The sequence below is a fragment of the Onychomys torridus genome, unplaced genomic scaffold (genome assembly GCF_903995425.1).
Source record: "Onychomys torridus unplaced genomic scaffold, mOncTor1.1, whole genome shotgun sequence".
NCBI classification, from domain to species: Eukaryota; Metazoa; Chordata; class Mammalia; order Rodentia; family Cricetidae; genus Onychomys; species Onychomys torridus.
The window spans coordinates 10,194-24,105 of NW_023412834.1; the positions used below are offsets into that span (position 1 = coordinate 10,194).

Below are 13,912 nucleotides of genomic sequence, written 5' to 3' on the forward strand. Positions count from 1 at the left end.
GAAAGTATGTTCTTGTGGCAGTGCTTTGAGTTCTCCTGTGCTCAGGAAACCCAGTGTCTGAGATGACTTCCTGTTGCCTGCAGATCAAGATGAAGGAACCCTCAGTCCTTCTCCAGAACCATGTCTGCCTGCATCTGCCTTGCTTCCTGATATGACAATAATGGACTAAATCTCTGAAAGTGTAAGCCAGTCCCAATTACATGTTTGCTGTGGATGATTCATTGGTAAATCAAACACTGATTGGTCAGTAGCCAGGCAGGAAGTATAGGCCGGACTAAGGGAGAGTAGGCCACCAGCTGCCCTCAGGACAAGGAAGATGTAAGGTACCAGTAAGCCATGAGCCATGTGGCAAAGTACAGATTAATAGAAGTGGGCTAAATATAAGAGTAAGAGCTAGACAATGGTAGCTAATGGCCAAGCAGTTTAAATAATATAAGCGTCTGTGTGTTTATTTTATAAGAGGGTTGTCAGACTAACAGGGCTTGGCCGGGGCTGGAGAGAAGGTCTCCAGCAACACATGTTTTACTTTATAAGAGTTGCCGTGGTCATGGTGTCTCTTCACAGCAATAGAAACCCTAACTAAGACATCCATGGAGCCAGTATAGACAGAGAACAGCATTGTGCTGCTGAAGTACCTACACAGACCACCACCCTGGCTGTAAGATGCCACAAACCTGCTGGTGTTCGTGGCCTTGCTAATCACCCTGCTACTGGTGGCGTGTGCCGGGTATTTCGTACAACTTCTGTTTTTATCTAATTCTAGTTGGTCCAGGAATTGTTTGGAGATACGGCATCTGAGGAAGGAGGTCATGAACCTTCAGGGTTTGAAACTAAGAGAACCTTGCAGTCTCCACACAGGACAGGATCTTATCGCCAGCAGAGGATACTTGCTAAGGAAGGCCACTGAGCCCAGCCACAGCCCTTTATCAGGAAAGGATAAGGGATAAGGACATTAGGAGCCTCTGTCTTTAGTGACCTCGGGTTGAAATTTCCCAAGGCACTGAGGAATGTCTACAATTGAATTTATAACCACTTCAAAAAGCATTCACACATAGGCCATAGAGACACAAATAGAATTGAACATAATTTGGACCATTACACATTTTATCTTAAAATATTTGTGTCTTGAGGTCTTAGCTTAAAACTTTTACATCTTGGCTCTTGAACAATTTTTTTTTTTTTTTTTTTTTTTTTTTTTTTTTTTTGAATCACGGTTTTTCTGTGTAACAGTCCTGGCTGTCCTGGAACTCGATTTGAAGACCAGGCCAGCCTTGAACTCACAGAGACTCACCTGCCTCTGCCTCAAAGTGCTGGGATTAAAATTGTGTGCCACCACCACCCGACTTCTTGAACACTTTTGTTTGTTTGTTGTTTGCACTGGTGCAAGGATAAATTTTTCATGCAAAAAAAGAGTTTTATTTGTTAGTGTTCCATTTTGCACAGGTCTATGGAAGAATTAGCGTCACTCCAGGATGAAATTTTTTTTTTTTGGTGGAACTGAGTATCGAACCCAGGGCCTTGCACTTGCTAGGCAAGCACTCTACCACCGAGCTAAATCCCCAACGCCCCAGGATGAATTTTAGGCTTAGCAGCAGCAGAGAAACCAACCTTTGGCAAACTAACTGCCTGTTGCTTCACCAAAGGCCTTTTTTTTTCCTTTTTTCTTTTTTTTTATTATCATTCCCCAATTTACATCTCTTAGCAAGTCAGTTTCCACACACCAGAACCTCTTATCTGGAGTTGTTTGGAGGAATCAAATGCCCACGAAATTCTCATTCATGAGACCTCTTGGTTTCAAGGTCCTCTTAGAACTAAGTTTTACAAAGGTCTTGACCACTTCAGGAAGAACTCCGATAGAATCAAACACTTCAAACAAAAGGTAACAATAACAAAAAGTAGTATCACAAAATGTAACAGTCACAAAAGGTAACAGTAGCAAAAGGTATCAGTAACAAAAGGTAACAGTAACAAAAGGTATCAGTAACAAAAGGTAACAGTCACAAAAGCTAACAGTCACAAAAGGTAACAGTCACAAAAGGTAACAGTAACAAAAGGTATCAGTAACAAAAGGTAACAGTAACAAAAGGTAACAGTAACAAAATGTAGTACCATGAAAGGCAGTTCAAAGCCCAAGTGCTAACACTCCAGAATTCAAGCCTGATGCAATGCTCTGTGAGATCTCCTACAACATTTGTTAGTTACTGTGGCGCTTTAAATAGGAATGGCCCTCATAGGCTCCTAGATTTGGATGCTTGGTCATTAGGGAGTGGTGCTACTTGAGAGTAAGGATCAGAGGGTGTGACTTTGTTGGAGGAAGTGTTTCTCTGGGGGTGGACTTTGGAGTTTCAAAAGCTCAAGCCAGGCTCAGGGTCTGCGTTAGTGTCTCTTCTTGCTGCCTGAGATCAGGATGTAGAACACTCAGCTACTTCTCCAGCACCTTGATGCCCATGTGCCTCCATGCTCCCTGCCATGAGACTCATGGCCTAAACCTCTCAAATTGCAAGGAAGCCCCAATTAAAAGCTTTCTTTTAGCTGGGCATTGGTGGTACACGCCTTTAATCCCAGCACTCGGGAGGCAGAGCCAGGTGGATCTCTGTGAGTTCCAGGCCAGCCTGGTCTACAGAGGGAGATCCAGGAAAGGCACAAAGCTGCACAGTGAAACCCTGTCTCAAAAAGCTCCCCCCCCCCAAAAAAAAAGGTTGCCATGGTCATGGGGTATAGCAGGATATCTAGTAGAATAATAGTATCTAGGGTAAACATTAGAATGAAACAGCTGTCTTCTGGAAGTATTTAGACTTTGAAGAAATCATTGTAGAAAACAGTGATTGTTGGGTTGGGGATGTAGCTCAGTGGTAGAGTGCTGGCCTAGCAAGCACAAGGTCCTGGGTTCGATCCTCAGCTAAAAAAAAAGAAAAGAAAAGAAAAACGAAAAACAAAACAGTGATTGTTAGCTATAGAGTGTTTTCTTTGCTTTTTTTTTTCTGTTTCCCTCCCCCCCAACCCCCGGAGACAAGGTTTCTCTGCAGCTTTGGAGCCTGTCCTGGACTAGCTCTGTAGCCCAGGCTGGCCTTGAACTCACAGAGATCCACCTGCCTCTGCCTCTCGAGTGCTGGGATTACAGGTGCGTGCCACCACCACCCAGTTAGAGTTTTTTTCTGAAGGAGCTTTACAACATTTGCATGACTTTGGTCACATGTCAGTCCTGGCACAACTGGAGCATCTTGCATTACTGAGTATTACAAATGGACTAAATAAGGACTAAACTTGCAGGTGTGTGCTGTTTTCCTTCATGACCATATAGATTAGAACAGGGACTTTGGTATGAGGAACCTGTTTTGCCCAAAAAAACAACTTTTGTGTAATAATCAATAAATATGCCTAGGCACAGCTGTTGGAAGTTCTGTCAGTCAGAGGCTGGACCTTTCTGCTGCAGAGTCTAAAATTCATCTTGGAGAGACCTCTTTCTTGATCATTCCATGTAACTGAGGACACCAACAATGGTGTCACTTCACAGCAACAGAACACTGATTAAGACAGTCATAAAATGTAGCCTTAGCAGTGGTGGTGGCATACCCTATAATCCCAGCACTGGGAGGCAGAGGCAGATCTCTGAGTTCGAGGTCAGCCTGGTCTACAGAGTGAGTTCCAGAATAGTCAGAGCTTTACACAGAAACCTTGTCTGGAAACAACAACAACAAAGAAACCAAAAAACCAAAGCAAAACAAAACAAAAACCCCCAGCCTTTTCTAGACATACTAATAGGGCAAAAGTTCGGATCCATCCTTAAGTCAAGCAGGTGACAGTCATGTCATTGTCCACCTCCTTTCCATGTGACTTTGCAGCTTGTCATGGTCTCATTCCCTCAACTGATGTGTCAGTTGTTGGTGTCCAGTGCAGGAGGGTTAAATGGCATTTAAAAATACCTTGAATGGGCTGGAAAGAAAACATAGATGATTGTTGTGATCCCAGCACCATGTCTGTGTGTGAAGGTGTGGCTCACATCTGCCCTGAACTCCAGCTCTAGGAACCTGCGCCCTCTTGTGGTCTCCATGGACACAGCACCCACATGCTGGCTGTGACATGGTCACTCCTCAGCTCTGTCACCTCATGGTCTGTTCTCTTCATCACTTGAACCACATGCTGAGAGTCTGTGATCACAGGGACACTGGGATGACAGAGCCTTGTCCTGTCCCCAGGACTGTGAGCAGCCAAGGCAGCTGTGACAGGTCAGCCTGGGCACTGACCTGACCATGGCTCTTCACCCCATTTCTCTGTTTATTTCTTGTCTTTTTAGTTTGTGTGGAGGACTTGGCCTGTTCTTGTTCCTGTGAGTGGTGCCTGTCTCATCCCCCTTTGGGGTCCCTGAGTGACAGCATTAAGAGGTGTTTGTCCATCCTTGTCCCCCAAGGCCCAACTAAGCCCCTGCACTCAGGAGACTGTGGGCTGAGGACATGAACTTCAGTCTCCTGAGCTCCTGCCTCCTTCCAGGCCCCTCCCTGCAGGTGCTCTCCTTCTTTCCATCTTTCAGACTCTAACCTGGGTTGTAGGATGGGCAGAGAGGAGGGATCCACAGGGTCTCATCTCAGATCTGTCCTGTTGGATCTGTGTCTGCCCAAGGTCCCCTCTCCCTCCCTGGCTCTGGGAATCCTCATGCTGCCTCCAGGGGTGACTCAGGGATTTACAGGCTGAGTTTGCTGGAGCTTTTGGTGTATTTAAAAGAAGTGGTCCAGGGGTTGGCGATTTAGCTCAGTGGTAGAGAGAGGGCTAGCCTAGCAAGCACAAGGCCCTGGGTTCGGTCCTCAGCTCTGGAAAAAAATAAAAAAAAGAAGTGGTCCAGGGACTGCAGAAATGGCTCAGGGGTTGACAGCACTTGCTGCTGTTGCAGAGGACCCAGGTTCGAACCCCAGCACCCACACCGTGACTCACACCATCCACACACACTTCCAGTGCTCCTGTGGTCACCAGATAGGCACATGGTACAAAAACATACAGGCAAGAGACACTCATAGACATAAAATTAATGAATCTTTAAAAAATAGATTGTGGGAACACCAGAGATGAAATTACTTCATCCCTGCTCTGGTTTTCATCCGCACCCTGCAGTTTTCTCTTCTAGCTTTGTGACCTCGAGTCAGGAGCTCCAGGAGCTTAGCTGAGATGATGAAGACCAAGAAGGTGACAATCTCTGTCCCGATGCTGCCATCTTTGTCTTGTGAGGGATGATGACTTCAGTGCCTGGGATCCAGCAGACATTCAGACCCAAGAAATGTTTGATGAATGAATAAAAATACAATTAGGATCATGGATCAAAGACAGAAAGGCAGGTGGAGAGGGAGGGAAGGATTTGCTGAGAGGAAGCTCAGGTGATCCTGACCTCAGTGTGAGGGGACCTGGTGCTGCACTCCACACACCAGCATTTGGCCTGAGGTTGTGTTAATCAAGGGAGCTTCTGTAGAAGAGGGAGGTGAGTGTGTGAATTTTCCTCTAGAAACATCCCTGCTGGAGCCAGGAGGAGCTGGTGAGGCTCAGGAAACTCAAGAAGCTACAGGTTCAAGGAGCTGACACAATGGGATAAGTCCTGCTCCTACGGCCAGGGATCCCACAAACAGATCAAGCCACACAACTATCATCCACATTAAGCAGGCCTAGTTCGGTCCCATGCAGGTTCCCAAGCTGTCAGTCCAGAGTCAGTGAGCTCCAACTAGTACCGGTCAACAGTTGGTGCTGGTCTAACTGGATGTCTGCAGGTAGGAGAATGCAAATAGATCTGCATGTATCATCCTGCACAAAACCCAAGTCCAAGTAGTTCAAAGACCTCAACATGAATCCAGATACACAGAACGTGACAGAATAGAAAGTAGGGGAAAGCCTTGAACACATCAATACAGGAGATAACTTCCTAAACAGAACACTGATAGCCAAATCAAACATTCCAATTAGAAAATGGTGTACAGATCTAAAGAGAGAATTCTCAACAGAAGAAGTTCAAATGGACAAGAAACACTTTAAAAATGTTCAACAATGTTGGCACAGGAGAAAACTTCCTGAACAGAACACCAATAGCACAGGCACTAAGATCAACAATTAAGAGAGAAAGAGAGAGAGAGAGACCCCCGCAGATCCTGAGCCAGAAGGCGGGTTCAGGGAGGGGAAGGAGTCATGGAGCCCTTCAGCAGCTGGGGCAGTAGCAGCTGGTGGCTGCCTCTGCTGCCCTCCAGAGCAAGCCAGCACAGCTCACTGTCCCAGTCAGGAGTGCCCTGGCCCTCCCTGCCTCTGCCTTTGCCTAGCAGAACCCCAGCAGCAGGACCATTTCATTGTGTCTTGGCAGCGGGGATCTCCTGTGCTCAGCTCAGGGATATCTCTGAAGCTGCGGGATCATACAGGGCTCTGAAGTCCTGCCTGGCAGCCCTGGGCGAGTGGGTGGGTAAGTTGGCACACTGGTCACCCCTTCTCTCTTTCCGCCTGAGTTCAATCTGTGCTGCCCGTGTCCAGGTGCTGGGCTGCCAGACCGACACCGACCCCCCCATTCCTGCCTGCAGCCCTCTTGTCATGCTGCCCAAAGTGGAGACTGGCCTGATCACATGGGGAACAGGGGCAGATGCCGGAAAACAAGCAAGTGTCTCAATTTAAAATGGTGAATTTCTCCATGATGAAGATCTCGAAGAGCTATGTCCTGTTGTGGCGATAAAGTATCCGGGTACCATTATGGTCTCCTTACCTGTCAAAGCTGCAAGGGTTTTTTTAAGTGAACAGTCCAAAACAATAAAAGGTACACATGTATATAAAACCAGAACTGCCAGAACTGCCAAAACAAAGAGAAACCATAGTCCTTACTGTCGATTCCACAAATGTCCAAGTGTTGGAATGAAGGTAGAAGCCGTAGGTGGTGAGCGCATGCAAGGAGGCAGAAGTAAGTTGGGACCGAGGTACAAGAGAGACAGGGCCCTAAAGCAACAGAAGAAAGCCCTCATCCCTCATCGGAGCTGATGGACTTAAGCTGGAAGCCATGACTCAGGTGATGCAAGTGATGCCCTTGGACCTGACCATCCTCTCTGCAATTCAGAACATCCATTCTGCCTCCAAAGGCCTACCTCTGAACCTTGCTGCCTTGCCTCCCACAGACTATGACAGAAGTCCCTTTGTCACCTCCCCCATTAGCATGACAATGCCACCTCCTGGCAGCCTGCAAGGTTACCAACCATATGGTCACTTTCCTAGCCTGGCCATCAAGTCTGAGTACCCAGATCCTTACATCAGCTTTCCTGTGTCAATGATGGACTATTCCTACATGGATGGTTACCAGATAAGCTCCCTAGGCAGCACACTATGCCTGATACTGGAACTTCTGAAGTGTGAACCAGATGAGCCTCAAATTCGAGTGAAAAATCTCAGCTTACTCACAGCAAGAGCAGGCTAACTGAGGCAAGCATGAAAAGCTGAACACATTTGGGCTCATGTGCAAAATGGCAGACCAGACCCTCTTCTCCATTGTTGAGTGGGCCAGGAGTAGTGTCTTCTTCAGAGACCTGAAGGTTGATGACCAAATAAAGCTGCCTCAGAACTGCTGGGGTGTGCTCTTGATCCTTGATCACATTTACTGGCAAGTGGTACATGGGAAGGAAGGGTACCTCTTGCTGATTACTGGGCAACACGTTGACTACTCCAGCATAGCCTCACAAGCCAGAGTCACACTGGCCGCAGGTATGATTTTATTAATAAGACACCTAAGATTTTGGCTACAATAAGTAGAATTTTAAAATTACACTTAAAAATGGTAAAATTATTCATTTGATGTGCTTGAGTGATTATCCTGCATGTATCTATGCCTGGAGCACACAAAAGTCAGAAGAGGGCATCTAGACCAGAGGTCGGGAAGGATTGTGAGCTGCCCTCTGGGTTCTGGTTCGTGATCCCAGGTCCTCTGCATGAGCAGCAGGTGCTCTTAACACCCGAGCCATCCACCCACCCCAATAAATAGATACAATTATAAAATTAAAAATAAAATAAAACCACACCGAAGCTCACTGGCAGGGAGGAAGGGGTGATGGGGAAGCTACAGTGCACTGAGGGCTTCTGGGCTAGCCCCTCCTAAGTGAGGGTCCACCATGGGAGGGGAGACGGAGCACCAGAATCCCTAGTAATAACGACAGGAAGGGACATCCTGAAGGACAGAAGTCAGGGAGCGGGGGGCCCGTGCAGCATCATTGGAACAGTAGAGTTCACAAGTGTGCAGGAGCTCTGGAGGGGAGAGGATCCTGGGAAACAGGGTCTGGTGCAGAGGGAGGGGACACAGCTCAGACTCCAACCCCTCAGCTCAGGTATCTCCACCAATCCCAGGTCTCCTCCTCCTAGCCAGAGGAGAGGCTGCTGGGCCCGGGGTCTCCCTTCCAGATGGAAAACAGGGTGAAAGGAAGCTGAGAACCCCTTGCCTTGAGGCCTCTAGTGTGCTGAGAACGGGCTGCTGACCTCCTCCAGAAGAACAAGACTTCACAGGCTTGAGAACGGTCCCCACACTGGTGGGAAGTGGTCACTGAGCAGCAGACCTCCAAGAAGCCCTGAATGTGATTAATGGAGCTTCCAGGAGACACCCTGGGACCAGAGGGGACTAGTGAGGACTTGCACACAGAGGGACAAGGAGAGGCGGAGGCCAACCACGCCAGGGTGCAGGATGTATGGAGGGAACTGGGGCAGCCAAGTCCTGTTTGGTGTCAAATGCACAGTGTCCACCACTTTCCCCTCTGGTGATATTTTTGTATGCTCAACAAACAAAGCTTGTCTCCCAACCAGAGGGAAGAGCCAGCCACAGGGCCAGGACCTATGGTGGCACACACCTTCAATCCTAGCACTCAGGAGGCAGAGGCAAATGGATCTCTGTGAGTTTCAGGCCATCCTGGACTACAAACAGATTAATCTAATCTAAAAGAGAAACAGAGCCAGACAGTGGCGTCACACACCTTCATTCCCACCACTTGGGACCTCGTGCCTTTACTCTGAGGACTTGGGAAGCACACACATCATTAACCCCAGCACCAGGAAGGTTGACACAGGAAGTGATATGGCTGGGTGAAGTGGGAATAGAAGGCAGGGAGACAGGAGTTTGGCCCTTTCAGCTGAGGACTAGGGCCATTCAGTGTGAGGATTCCTGGAGACAGGATCATCTCCTTTCAGACTGAGGATCCTAGAGGTGAGAAGTCTCTCTAGTGGCTGATGCTCTCCTTCTCTGATCTTTCAGCTCTCACCCTGATATCTGACTCTGGGTTTTTATTGTTAAGACCAATATGGATTTGTGCTACACCTCTCTGCCCACTACAGACAGCACTCTGACTCCATCATCTTCCCCAGACAGAAACACACTGACATCAGAATCTCTCTGACTTCTGTTCTTTGACACTGCTCAGAAAGACCACAAGGATCCCACTCATTAGCTGTAGGACCAGACAGGGTGGTGCCCTCCAGGAGCAGCAGGACCACAGGACAGTCCCAGGGCTGTACCCAATACCTTCCTCAAGCTGGGATCGCTAAATCAAAATTTCAGATTTCTGGTGAAGGAGCTTTTTTGTTTTGTTTTGGGTTTTTTTGGGGTTTTTTGTTTTCTTTCTTTCTTTCTTTTTTTTTTTTTTGGTGCTCTTGCCCCCTCCCCATTTCCCGTCCTGAACAGCCCTCCAGCTCAAGCTGAGCCCCACATTTCATAGCCCAGATTTCTGTAGACCATGAACTTAGAGAGTGAGGGGACCCCCAGCTACTTAGGAAGGAGGCCCAGGGAGGAACTGAGAGTAAGGAGTTCCCTTGACTTTGGAAAATAGAAAGATCCCTGATGATGGATAAAATAAGAAAGAAACCAGACCAAACCATAGGCAGCAAAGGACCTTCCAGAGCTCCCACAGTTCAAGTTAGCCCTACCATCCTGTGGGACACTATCCTGTGATCCTTCTGAGCAGAAAGGAAAGAGTCCAGCAGGGGGCAGCAATGGCTCTGGCCTGATCAGTGTCCCTGAAGGAATCCTCTCCCAGCTTCCCCTAGGATAAAGATGTCACATCAGAACAGGGCCTGACTTAGAAGGACCAAGGAACATCCAAGTCCATCTGACAGGAGAGAAAGGAAAGCTGTGGAGAGACAGACAAGCTTCTGACCTGTACACAGTTGGCTCCTCCTGCCCTGGGTAAGACCCTTTCAGTTAAAACACAAACCAGTGACCAAACACCAGTCATGGCTGGCCACGGTGGTGTAGGCCTTAACCCAGGACTCAGGAGGAAGAGTCAAGTGGTCCTCTGTGAGTTCTAGTCCAACTTGGTCTACATGGAAATTCGAGGCCAGGCAGAGATAAAAGTGGGACCCTGTCTCAAACAAAGCAAAATAATAGTCCTGACCCCAGGGAATGGGACACTTAAAATAAACCCTTCAAGGAAGGGCAGGACCCCAAACTACCAAAATCCCGAGGGCCCCAGAAGGGTCAACACCTACCTCCAGAGCTCAACCATAGTGTTGCAATGTAAACTCAGGGTCTCCTGGCCTGGTCCCCAACCTCAGAGAGACTATTTACAGTTGGTCAGGCTACAGCGTGGGACTGGGCTAAGAGAAGAAAGAGCCCAGCCCCAGGGACAGCCCATGCCAAGCTCTGCCCTTCTGGTGTCTGCCCTCCTTGGGGGACCTACCAGGTGAGCCAGCTCAAGGGACCCAGCTCTCTCACCCCAAAATGGGCTTGTCCCTGTAGGGTGAAAACACCCTGTTCCTCCCTGACTAGACCTGAAACCAAAGCCAAGGAAAAATACCCCAACCCTGACTTGACCCCAAGAATAAGCCTTGAAACCCCAAAAATCTGTGAGCTTGCCCCAGAGTCTGGCTACAAAATCCCACCATTCCCAATCTACCCTCGAAAGCTCTGCCCCCGCCCCCCATTCCTATATAAGCTCTGTGCCCTGTTCCCTTTGCTGCTGATTCTCTCCCTAGAGACAGCCACCCTCCTGGATTCTTCCTTCCAATAATCTCCTGAGTGAGGTTTGTGTGCAGTGTGACATTGTTACCAGTGTGAAGCCCAGTTCTGACACTTTCCCTGGACCAGAACAAGACACTTTCACTGGAGAAACTTTCCCCTAGTGGAGAAAGTTGTGACACTTCTCCACAGTGGAGCACAGCTGTAACTTCTCCACAGTGGAGCACAGCTGTAACTTCTCCACAGTGGAGCACAGCTGTACCTTCTCCACAGTGGAGCACAGCTGGAACACTTCTCCACAGTGGAGCACAGCTGGAACACTTCTCCACAGTGGAGCACAGCTGTAACTCCTCCACAGTGGAGCACAGCTGTAACTCCTCCACAGTGGAGCACAGCTGTAACACTTCACCAGCCCTGAGCAGAGCGCTAACAACTTCTTCAGAGTGAGCACAGCTGTAACAACTACTCTGGGGAAACCCTCCCCTGAGGGAGCAGAGCTGTCATCTTGTCTACAGAAACCTTTCCTGGAGCAGGGCTGTGAGCTGTTATGCTTACAGTGACTCTGTGGTATTCCTTGGCTCCTGACTGCCAGGATCCCTTTCCCTCTGAGCTCAATGTTAACAGCCCTTCGGGGGAAGGTGCATGTGCCTTTGTTTTTTGGCACAGATAAGACTGAGAAAGAAGAGCCTCTGTACCCTAAATGTACCCACACACTTTAGGGTCCAGATGGGGTTCCCCAGGATGTAGGGTTGAGACAACTCAGCTGTCACTGCTCTACAATAGGTGGGACCTGGGAGAATGGAACCTATAAATGAGGCTCGAAAACACACTCCAAGAACAATTCCATGTTTGGAAGAAACTTAGGTCTCAAGGGTCTTATTTCTTGGAATTTTCTCATAAGGTCTCAGAATTCTCCCCACTGGACTCCATTCCTAGGCCTTGTTGAGACTCTCAGCCTCCAGGCTTCCTAAGCAATCCCAGGTTCCCTCTTCTGACTGTAAATGCCTTTTCTTCCCTCCACTGACCTTTCCAGGCTGACTGAGCAGGCTGAGGATGCAGGAAGAAAACAGAAACTGAGTCCCTGCAGAGGTGACCAGGAAAGGACAAAACCAAGGGTGAGATGATGGGGGAGCTTCCAGAGTCTGCTCCACCTGATTGACTGCCAGGGTGAGGTCTCATGGCTGCCACAACTGAGGACAAACCGGGTTACTCTGAAAAGGGTTGCAGGCTGTGTGGTAGTTTGAACACAATGGACCCCATGAGCCCACAGGAAGTGATGCTACAGGAGGTGTGGCTTTCATGGAGCACAGGTGGCCTTGGAGGAAGTGTATCACTTTTGGAGTGGGCTTTGAAGTCTCCTTTGCTCAAGCTATGCTCAGCATGGCAGACAGTTCACTTTACCTTGCCTGAGGATCAAGATGTGCAACTCTCAGCTCCTTCTCCAGCACCACGTCTGCCTGCATGCTGCCATGTCCTGCCATGATGATAATAGAGGAAACCTCTGAAACGGTAAGCCACCCCAATGAAATGTTTTCCTCTGTAAGAGCTGCTGTGGTCATGGTGTCTTTTCACAGCAATAGAAACCCTGAGACAATCTGAAATATTTGTGTCTCTAGGCCTCAGCTTGATCCATTTACTTCTTGGCTCTGGATCTCCCAGGACCTCGCCCACCCCCTGCTGTGAGCCTGTCAAGTTTTCAGACATGAAAACCTGTGTACTAGTCATGAAATGTAGCCTTTTCAGCTGTCATAAATTGGATTGCATCACAATCCTGTCAACCAGGTGACAGTCACGTCACTGTCCCATCGTCTACTTGTGACTCTGCAGCTTGTCAGAGTCTCATTCCCTCAGCTGATGTGTCAGTTGTTGGTGTCCAGTGCAGGAGGGTTAAATGGAGTCTAAAAATCTCTTCAAGGGGCTGGAAAGATGGCCACCAGGTAAGAGCATTTGCTGCCCCTCCAGAGGATGAGAGTTCTGGTCCCAGCACCCTGTCTGTGTGTGAAGGTGTGGCTCAAATCTGCCCTGAACTCCTGCTCTAGGCACTACCGCCCTCTTGTGGTTCTCTTGGACACTGCACCCACCCACATGGGGCTGCCTGTCCAGGCAAAGGGATGCAGCTGAAGGCAGGAGAAACCTCCAAACTCTTGGAATTGGTGAAACAAATCCAAGCCGAGAGGCTGGTGTCACAGGTCCCGTGAGGAGAAGGACGAGCTGAGACACTAACCTGCTTTCTGTACAGCTTCCTGCTGCTGTGGGACAGAGGTGCTGGTGAGCCTCCTTCAGGACAGGCTGTGTCCCAATACTGGGGACGCTGAGGCCTGTGTGGGAAATGCAGACAGGGATGATGTGATGTAGAACTGACTGGAAGAAGTGGACTGACACATGAAGTCATACTTACAGCTGACCCAGTCTGTTTCACAAGTTCCTTACCCAAGCAGAAGGTTTATTGGACAAAAATCTTTTGGATGAAGGGTCTCCTTGCTCCACCAGGGCCCCAGGCCTTGAGGGAACAGGGCACCTTAGGGTCTCACATCCTGCTTCCAGGGCCCTTGTGTCCTCTCCTGCTACACACAAGGTGGACAACTGTCTGGCTCTGTCACAGGACCCTGGCCTGCTGCCATCACTGTCTTCCCAGGATGAGGCTGAAGTCACTGAGAAAGAAGATCACCTCCCTGTGTGTCCCTACATTAGTGGGGTCATAAAGGACAGAGACTTGGGGTGCCCTCCATACCTGCCCTCCCACTTCAGTCTGACTGATGGTGCAGATCTGCTGCTAATTCTCTAACATCCTGTGGGGCTCTGAGTATGAATGGCCCCAGAGGCTCCCATGCTGGGATTTAGTCACCAGAGTGGGGCTCTGAGAGGATTAGAAGGTCCTCCCCAGTTCTCAGTCCCAGGGACCCTGCATCTTGAGCTCCTGATGTCTGGCCTTTGTTTACTTGACACAAACCCAGATGTGGTGTGGGAAGAGGAGCCTGAACT

The 13,912-nt window shown here is 48.8% G+C and overlaps 1 pseudogene; it reads left to right on the top strand.

The window, feature by feature from the left end:
- Positions 1-6,328: 6,328 nt before the first annotated feature.
- Positions 6,329-13,285, top strand: LOC118575904 (annotated as a pseudogene).
- The last annotated feature ends 627 nt before the right edge of the window (positions 13,286-13,912 follow it).